Source organism: Melozone crissalis, unplaced genomic scaffold, assembly GCF_028551555.1.
Source record: "Melozone crissalis strain CALT ecotype California unplaced genomic scaffold, PUWL_Pcris_2 ptg000198l_1, whole genome shotgun sequence".
Taxonomy (NCBI): Eukaryota; Metazoa; Chordata; class Aves; order Passeriformes; family Passerellidae; genus Melozone; species Melozone crissalis.
The window spans coordinates 2,451,040-2,460,246 of record NW_026535962.1 but is presented as its reverse complement, the minus strand read 5'-3'; positions in this window follow the sequence as shown (position 1 = coordinate 2,460,246).

Sequence of the window (9,207 nt, the reverse complement as noted above, 5' to 3'; positions counted from 1 at the left end):
AGAAAACTACAGGCATCTCTTACATTTCTTATTATTTTTTTATATCCACGTCGGTGTTTTGTTGTATTTCATCCCAATAAAAGAATGGGTTTTGGGAGGAGTTGTCTCTGCTCAGAGAGGGTTGTGGTGGTTTGTCCTGCAAATTTCTTCTTCCCTTGGATTTGCTTCAAGAACTCCCAAACATTTCCCTGTGAAAAAAATCCAGGAATTCTCTAATTTTCCTCTTCCTGGCATGTTCTTACCTTGCCTTCATCTGTAGGTGATGGAAATATCAAAATCTGCTGCCTCCCTTGGATCCAGTGGTTTTGTGGACAGTGTTTGGACAGTGAAAGGAGAAATTCCAGAAAACTACAGGCATCTCTTAAATTTCTATTATTTTTTTATATCCACGTCGGTGTTTTGTTGTATTTCATCCCAATAAAAGGATGGCTTTTGCTGGTTTGTGCTGTAAGAGGTAGAGGTGAGATCCTGCTCCATCATGGATCTTTTTTTTTTCCTGCTTCTGCACCTCTCAAAATCTCTGTCAGTGTTGTTCCATTCCCTAAATTCATTCCCAAGAGGGATTTTTAAATTATTTATATTTATTTATTTATACAGGTGATGTTATCAGGGTCGCAAGTGCTTCACTGGCAGAGCCAGTCCCAGGTCTCACTGCCACCAGAGTTTTGGTTTTTTTTGGGGTGTCCCCTCACCACCTCAGGGACCCTTTGGGGCATCTCCTCACCAGAAGGAAGACCCCTGAGGGTCTTCATCACCTCAGCACCTCCTTGGCCCCCTCACCACCTCAGGGACTGTTTGGGTGCCCCCTCATCACCTCAGGGACTGTTTGGGTGCCCCCTCATCACCTCAGGGCCGTCCATAGCACCCTCCCCTTGGCCTCCCCTCAGGGACCCTTTAAGGTGTCCCCCCAATCCCCTCAGGATCTTCATCATTCAGAACTCCCTTGATCCCCCCGGGGTTGCCCCTCATCGCCTCAGGATCTCCTTCTCAAGGCATCCATCACCTCAAAGCCCTCACAGATTCCCCCTTGTGCCCCCCCATCACCTCAGGGACCCCCGTGGGGCGCGTCCCCGCCATCCCCTCAGCACCGCCATCACCTCAGGGCCGCCGTGGGGTACCTCCCGCCCCACGCCACCCCCTCGGGGGCCCCCGCGCCGCCCCTTTAAGAGCCTCTTTGTCTCCGAGACACCCTTATTTACCCTCCCGAGCCTCAACCGAACTTCGGCCCCGCGATTCACAAAGCCCGGTACGTCACGGGCGGGGGCGGGACTCGAACCCGCTCCGGCCCGCCCCCCCCGGCGCCCATTGAACAGCGCCCCCTGCCGGCTGCGCAGACGGCGTACGCCCCGATGCCGCTCTGCCCGCCGCGGCGTACGCTACGCCAGCGGAGTGCGTACGCTACACAAACAGCGTAAACACCCGCTCTCTTCGCCTGTATGCCGCGCTACGCAATCGGCGTAAGCGGCGGAGAGGGAGGCGGGTATTGGCGTTGAGTGACGCGCGCTCCAGCCAATGGAAATGCGGGGCGGGGCGAGGTGGCCAATGGGCGGGGAGGGGGCGTGGCTGGCCGGGGCGTCTGGCGCTGGGTGACAGCTCGCGCGTGCTGGTGATGGCGGTAAATAAAGGGGACGGGGGGGCGAGGGGAGGTGCGCGGGGGGGGACACACGGGACGCGACCCCTCCTGAGGGCAGAGAGGGACGGAGGGCTGGGGGGATATGGGGGCTGAGGAGAAGGAGGAGGAGAGGAGAGGAGGGGTCTTCGATGCTGCCCCCCTCAAAGGGACCCCCCCCGCCGTCCTCCGTGGTGGGGCTGAGGCGGACCCCGCTCCGCTCCCCCCTCATCCCTCACGGGGGTCGCCGCCTTTGTGTGCGGGCGGGATCCCCGCGCCGGGCTCGGCGCCTCCGCAACTTTGCCTTTGTTGAGGGAACATCCTCCGCTCTCCACGTTCCCCCCCTCATCCTCGGGATCCACTCCCACCTCTCCCCAGATTCCCCCTTTATTCTCCTCTTCCTAAAATCCCCCAAACCCCCCTTCCGCCTCCTCCTTGCCGGGATCTTCTCCCCTTCCCTTCGCCGGGACCGTGAGGGGGTGCTGGGGGTCGTGGCTTTGCTGGGAGGGGTTAAAAAAAAACCCTTAAAAAACTCCCTTTAAACCTCCGTGCTGAGCTGGAACGGGGAAAGGGCACCAAAACGAGGAGATTCGGTGCGGGTTTGTGTTTATGTAGGAAAAAAAACAAGCTTAAAAAGCCGTGCGTTTGTGTCCCCAAGAGGGGGGAAGAGCTGAACTTAATCCGGGGGAGGGCTTGGCAGCAAAACTGCTCCAAAATCCCCTTTTTTAAACCTCCAAGGGGATCCCCCTTTGGCACGATCACGCATCAGGGATAACCGAGCCCTTTAAAACGGGAATCCAGCGTAATTTTAGGAAAAAAAATCTCCCGTTAATCGCTTTACACGCAGGGAACGAGCCTGATCCTTGTGTCAGAGCAGCTGCGGGTGGAGCGGCGTGGGGCGAGCATCCCGCTATCCCGAAATGCTGGAGCTGGGAAAGTGGGAAGTTTTCTTCACTTTGTGGAGGTTTTTTTGCTGTAGTTTTTTAGTCAGGCAGAGATGCCTGGAGTGGCTGAGCTCGTCTGGTGTGAAACGAGGCGAAATTTGGTCCTTTCACGCTCTGCTGCCTCCGGGAAGATGCTCCTGGAGCCCAGGGATGGAGGTGGAGATCCCAGGGAAAACCGATGGATTTTTCCTGGAGTTTTCAGGCGGTTTTGGGAGGAAAAAAAGGCAGAAAGCAGCGGATTAAAAGGGATGATGTGTAGGGCTGGAAGCAAAGAAATGAAGTGTTGTGGAGGGGGCTGAGAGCTGAGGAAATGTGGCTGGGATGTGGGAATGAGGATGGGAGGAAGAGCTGAAGGATGAGAGGGGATAAACGAGTGGAATTGTGAATTAAAAACTCCCCGTGGATGCGAGCAGTGCCGATTAAATTTGGATTAAATGAAGTGTTGGGAGCTGCCCCGTGTGGAATTTTCACCAAAATTTGGCTGCTCTGCCCTGGGGGGGCTCCTGTGCTTTGTGCAGGGTCAGAGAGGTTGGGTGATGTTTAAAAAACCCAAAAAGGAGAAGGCAACAAAAGCGTTTGCTGTTTTATTTGGTGTTTTTAATTGCTGGGTGCTGATATTTGGGAGCGATGTGCCAAGTGTGAGCAGCATTTGATGTCTCTGTGCTTTCAGCAAACCATAAATGTGCATTTATCCCTCCCCTGATCCTTCTCCCAGCTGACTCCAAGTGGAAAAGGATGTTTTGAAGTTGGCAGATTCCTTTTTTTCCAGCGTGGAATAATTCCTGGTTTTGTGCAGCCTGGGTTGGTTACAAGAGAATTTTGCTTGTTCAGGAGCAAGGCTTGGACAATAGTCACACATGCAACGGGTTAGGGGCTTAGAAAAGAGCCAAAAAAGCCCAAAGTGGGGGATTTTTTTGGGGGCTGTTTTGTGGCCAGGGATTGTTAGGGAGGAATCTCTTGCTGAGATTTCAGCTCCATGTGGTGCAGGCCTTGTGAGGATGCAGAAATTCGGGTTGGGAAGGGAGTGCTGACAATTACACAGCGAGGACAGGAAAAAAAGCACATTCAGGTTCTGGGTGTCTTTATTTTTATTTTTTTTTTTTTTTGCAGAGGATTTTCTTGTGGCTGCTGCAGCTCTGCCCACATCCCAGGTCATTCTCCTCAGTGCTGAACACACTCACTTGTTAATTATTATTTTTGAGCAGCCCTGTGTTGTCTCAGCACCTCTGGGCACGTGACAAGAAGCTCTTGCTCAGCACCAAAAGTGGTTTATTCACTATAAAGGACTGAAAATGCCTTTTAGATCCTGGTTTTCTTGGCCTTTTTTTCCCCCCCCTCTCTTCTGTTTTTATACTGAAATGTCACAGGGACTCATAAAATGAAATTTAGTGAGAAGATGTTAACCCTCAACCCTCGGAAGATGTTAATGGATTGATTTAGAGCAGTTAACAAATGGAAATAATGCAAAATTCTAAAAAATCCTACAAAATTCAGCTGTTGGTAAGTGTGGATTCCTTCCTGGCTGTTTTTAGCTTTGGGGAAGTGTGAAAGGTTTTCTGAGATTGACCCCAGCTCTGAGGCAAAACAAAACCGAGGGGTTTGGTTTAAAATTGTTATAAATAAACAGAGGAATAATAAATAAGTTTGCCTGTAAGTGGGAGCAGGGTTTGAGGTCAGGAGGAATGGGAAGATGGGGTTGAAGTTTCCAAGGTCTCTCCTCCAACCCTTTATTTTGTGCAGGAATTCTCTCTGGTGAGAATGAGAACTTTTCTCACTTTGTTTGACAACATTTGTGGTTTTCAGCTTGAATATTTCATCAAGGCTTGGGTTTGTTGCTGGGGTTTTTATTTTTATTTTTATTTTTTTTTCCCTTTGGGGAATGAAACCTTGGAAGGTGTTTTTATCTCAGCAGCTTGATATTCATGAATCCTTCACCTTTCCCAAACACCTTCACTTTTCCCAAACTCTTCACCTTTCCTAAAACCTTCACCCTTTCTCAAACCCTTTCAGCTTTCCCGAACCCTTAACCCTTCCCAAACCCCCTCCACCTTTCCCAAACTCTTCACCCTTCCCCAAAAGCTTCACCCCTTCCCAAACCCCTTCACCTTTCCCAAAATCTTCACCCCTTTCCAAACTCCTTCCCCTTTCCCAAACCCCTTCATCCTTTCTCAAACCCCTCCACCTTTCCCAAAATCTTCACTGTACCCAAACCCCTTCACCCTTGCCAAACCCCCTTTCTTCACCCTTTCCCAAACTCCTTCACTTTTCCCAAAATCCTCCCCTTTCTCAAACCCCTTCACCCTTTCCCAAACCCCTTTCCCAAACCCCTTTTCCAAACCCCTTCACCCTTCCCAATCTTCTTTCCCAAATCCCTTCACCATTCCCAAAATCTTCCCCTTTCCCAAACCCTTCCACCCTTCCCCAAACCCTTCACTTTTCCCAAAATCTTCTTTCCCAAACCCCTCCACCATTCCCAAACCCACTCACCCTTCCCCACAATCTTCCCCTTTCCCAAACCTCTTCATCCTTTCTCAAACACCTCCACCTTTCCCAAAACCGTCGCTGTTCCCAAACCCCTCCACCATTCCCAAAATCTTCCCCTTCCCCAAAATCTTCACCCCTTCCCAAACTCCTTCACTTTTCCCAAAATCTTCCCCTTCCCCAAACCCCTTCACCCTTCCCAATCTTCTTTCCCAAACCCCTTCACCATTCCCAAAATCTTCCCCCTTCCTAAACCCCTCCACCACTTCCCAAACTTTTTCACCTTTTCCCAAACTCTTCACCCTTCCCAAAATCTTGATCTTTCCCAAACCTGTCCATCCTTTCCCAAATCCCTTCACCATTCCCAAAATCTTCCCCTTTCCCAAACCCTTCCACCCTTCCCCAAACCTTTCACCTTTCCCAAAATCTCACCCTTTTCCAAATCCCATCCCCTTTCCCAAACCCTTTCACCCTTTCCCAAACCACCTCCACCCTTCCCAACCTCATTCACTCTTTCCAAAATTTTCACCCCTTTCCCAAATCCCTTCCCCTTTCCCAAACCCATCCATCCTTCCCCAAACCCTTCACTTTTCTCAAAATCTTCTCCTTTCCCAAACCCCTCCACCCTTCCCAAACCCCCTTTCTTCACCCCTTCCTAAACTCCTTCACTTTTCCCGAAATTTTCCCCTTTCCCAAACCCTTTCACCCTTTCCCAAACCCTTCACTTTTCCCAAAATCTTCTTTCCCAAACCCCCTCCACCCTTCCCCTTTCCCAAACCTCTTCATCATTTCCCAAACCCCTCCACCACTTCCCAAACTCTTCACCCTTCCCAAAATCTTCATCTTTCCCAAGCCCCTTCACCATTTCCCAAACCTTTCACCTTTTCCAAAATCTCACCCTTTTCCAAATCCCATCCCCTTTCCCAAACCTCATTCACTCTTTCCAAAATTTTCACCCCTTCCCCAAAATCTTCCCCTTTCCCAAACCCTTCACTTTTCTCAAAATCTTCTCCTTTCCCAAACCCCTCCACCCTTCCCAAACCCCCTTTCTTCACCCCTTCCTAAACTCCTTCACTTTTCCCGAAATTTTCCCCTTTCCCAAACCTTCCCCCCCAGACTCTTCTCTGGCAAAAATCCCCCCTTGAATTGCAGTGAGAGAAGGAGCTCCCTCATTAGTGTCAAACCCTTAATGAGCTTTTGCTCCTAAGGATGCTGAGCAAATCCAAATTATTGAACAGAAATTATATAAAAACCCCATTCAGAGCTGAGAATATCTCAGCTGTTGGTTGATGTTTCCCTGTGTGCCCACAAATTCTTTTCACTTTGGGGTTTTTGGAGGTTTTAGCTCCAGGATGGATCAGGTGAGGCTTTTGTGGCTCAAAATTCCAGCCCGGAGCAGCCAGAAACAAAACAGATTAAAAAGGAGAAGAGATAAAACTGGAGGTGAGGTTCTGCCCTTTGCCACCTTTGGGATGGAATTTGAGGTGAAATAAAGCGGATTATTTATCAATTTGCTGTAATTGATACCCTGGTGCACTGAGGGAAATTCAGATTAAACCCCACTGTTCTGCTGGCTGTGAAAGGAAAAATAAAAATTCCCTTTTTACAACAGCACTAAGGAGTGCCTGTAGCAGGCAGAAAACAACACAAAGCTGCCAAGTTTATTTATTTTATTTCCTAATTGTTGTTAAGGAGCTTTTAGCTTGCAAGATGATAATGAGGAGCATGTGAGCTGTTCCTGCAATCCCTCAGAAAACAGCAAATTCCTGGGACCTACCTTGAGATTTTTGCAACAACACTGCCTGGGTGAGTCCCTTTAATTATTTAAATTTTCAAAACTTTAAACTCAATACTTTAAATCTTGGAAGCTTTAAACTCAACACTTTAAATTTTAGGAACTTTTAACTGAATACTTTAAATTTTAGAAGCTTGAAACTCAATCCTTTAAATTTTCAAAACTTTAAACTCAATACTTTAAATTTTAAAACTTGAAACTCAATCCTTTAAATTTTCAAACTTGAAACTCAATCCTTTAAATTTTCAAAACTTTAAACTCAATCCTTTAAATCTTCGAAGCTTTAAACTCAATCCTTTAAATTTTAGAAACTTTTAACTCAATCCTTTAAATCTTAGAATTTCTTAACTCAATACTTTAAAACTTGAAACTCAATCCTTTAAATTTTCAAAACTTTAAACTCAATGCTTTGAATTTTAGAAACTTTAAACTCAATGCTTTAAATCTTAGAAATTTGAAACTCAATACTTTAAAACTTGAAACTCAGTATTTTAAATTTTCAAACTTGAAACTCAATCCTTTAAATTTTCAAACCTTTAAACTCAGTACTTGAAATCTTCGAAGCTTTAAACTCAATCCTTTAAATTTTAGGAACTTTAATTAGCTAATTATGCTGGAATTCACTGAGAGGTCTGGATTTACTGAGGGAATAAAAAAATACCTGAAAAAAACCTGGAGCTTTTCTTGGTGCTCTCACTTCTCTCGTGGCTCTGAAATTCAGATTTCAGATTTCTGCTGCTTTTCTTTTCCAAATGGAGACAGAGAGCTGCAGTCCAGGGATGTGACAGCTCCAAGTTGCTCTGAAATGTGGCAGTCGTGACAAATATTTAAATATTTAAAGAGAGATTCTCACTGAGGAGGTGTTTTGGTGTTTTTGCTGCAGTTTGAAGGAGTTTGCTGCTTAAAATACCAAAGAAATCAAAAGCACATCCTCAGGAATCCCCCCACAAGGCTGGAATCTCTAAATAACTTGGATTTTAAAGGAAATAATTGGTTGGGGGGGAGGGGTGGTGTGGACTACAATAAAAATATTCTAGATTTAGGAGAAAATGGCATTAATTATGCTGAAAAAATTGGCATTATTATTATTAAAATGGCATTAATTATGCTGAAAAAATCCATGTAAAACTCTGTGATTCTTTAAAAAACCCCTGAAATCAGCTGTTTATCCCCTGGAGCTGCGAGCAAGAGCCCTGAGCTTGGATTTAATGATGTTTAATCATTCTTTCAGAAGCACAAGGGAGGCACTAAAAGCTGTTCAGCTGAGCTAGAATGGACCAAAAGCTGGAACTGAGATCCAAAAGTGATTTATTTGCAGAGGTAAATCCATAATCCCAGCAGTCAGGAGTTAATCTGGCTTCAGACTAAGACTAAAGCAAATCTGTTTAACTAAGAATAGTTAATTCACCTGAAGCAGAGCAGGGATGGAGATCCTGCTCAGCAGAGTTTGTTTGGGAGGAAATAAAAAAATTTGGGAGAAAATAATATATAAAATAAAATAAAATAAAATAAAATAAAATATAAAATAAAATATATAAAAATAAAATAAATATAAAATAGAATAAAATTTGGAAACAGCAAAGGGGGAAAAAAAAATCTCTTTTGGAATTTTTTTCTGTTCTTTTCCTGTACTTCCCAGCATGGTTTGGGTAATGTGGAAATAAATCAGAATTAGGAAGGAAATAAAATTAAAAGGGTTTAGGAACATCAAACCCTTTTTGTGGCATCAAACCCAAATTCACCTCTCCCTTTTTTCCCTCCTTGTCCTGTTGTTGCTTCATTGAGGACAAATTGAAGGGATGAACTTGAACCCCTTAGGAGGAGAATTTATTAAAATAACAGATAATTTATTAAAATAACAGATAATTTATTAAAATAACAGATGCTGCCTTGATCTGCAGCTCTTAAGGAAGATTAACGACCTGAGAGTTCACAAATCAGGGTCGTGCCTCCACCTCAGCCCTCACATCCTAAAATTCACAAATAAATAAAATATTTCAGCCTAAAATGCAAATCAGGAATAATTCCATCAGGGAAATGGAGATTTGTGCAAGTGAAATTTTTCCTTTTGTACCCAAAAACTGAGGCACAAACTCGATACTTTAAATTTCAGGAACTTTTAACTCAATACTTTAAATCTTCGAATTTCTTAACTCAATACTTTAAAACTTGAAACTCAATACTTTAAATTTTAGGATCTTTAAACTCACTACTTTAAATTTTAGAAACTTTAAACTCAATACTTTAAATCTTAGAAGCTTTAAACTCAGTACTTTAAAACTTGAAACTCAATATTTTAAATTTTAGAAACTTTAAACTCAATACTTTAAATTTTAGAAGCTTGAAAACTCAATCCTTTAAATTTTAAAAGCTTTAAA